This window comes from Pterocles gutturalis, unplaced genomic scaffold (genome assembly GCF_000699245.1).
Source record: "Pterocles gutturalis isolate BGI_N339 unplaced genomic scaffold, ASM69924v1 scaffold5958, whole genome shotgun sequence".
NCBI lineage: Eukaryota > Metazoa > Chordata > Aves > Pterocliformes > Pteroclidae > Pterocles > Pterocles gutturalis.
This window is the reverse complement of record NW_010123004.1, coordinates 14163-14818: the sequence shown is the minus strand read 5'-3', so window position 1 is coordinate 14818 and position 656 is coordinate 14163. Positions and strand designations below refer to the sequence as shown.

General features: G+C 58.1%; 1 protein-coding gene across 1 annotated transcript in view; it reads left to right on the top strand.

Moving 5' to 3' along the window:
- The window catches only part of HSF1 (heat shock transcription factor 1), a gene marked incomplete at its 3' end in the record, with an annotated part of 42612 nt that overhangs the window by 27798 nt on the left and 14158 nt on the right, over nucleotides 1-656 (top strand). The window lies entirely within an intron of this gene.

The following is a 656-nucleotide window of genomic DNA, read 5'->3' as shown; positions in this document are numbered from 1 at the left end:
GTGAAGAGCGGAGCAAAGCCAGCTGGTGCTTGTGCATGGAATAATCCCCCGCGTACAGAATGTTGTGCAGTTCTAAAGCCCTGAGATGAGAGCAGGTAGGACCTCTCAAGGTGGGGGTCTCCTGCAGGATGTCATCAATGGATAATCCAGAAGAAAGGAGCTTGTCGTTGGATGTGGGTGTTGTTCAGACCTTGGCCTCGGTACGTTGGGTGAATGCTGCACAGTCACCCACTGCCCAGCTCCAGGGTGCACCTGCCCTGGTGTCTGCAGGAGGTGGCCTCGTGGGACACGGTGACACGACGTTCCAGGAGGAATCTCTAAATGTGTGCTCTGAACTATCCTTCACATCGCTGCTGGTTCCCAATGAATCTCGAGGTTGTGTCAGTGCTCTTCCATCTGTGACGTGCACTGGTGGCCCAGAAACCACCCGTGTCCTGGGAGCATCTCCAGCAGCGCAAGCAACAGGGCAAGGGAGGGGATTGTCCCCCTCTGCTCTGCTCTGCTGAGACCCCCCCCTGCAGTGCTGCATCCAGCTCTGGGGTCCTCAGCACAGGACAGACATGGAGCTGTTGGAGCGGGGCCAGAGGAGCTGGAGCACAGAGATGGTCCAAGGGCTGGAGCACCTCGCGTGCGAGGACAGGCAAACAGAGTTGGGG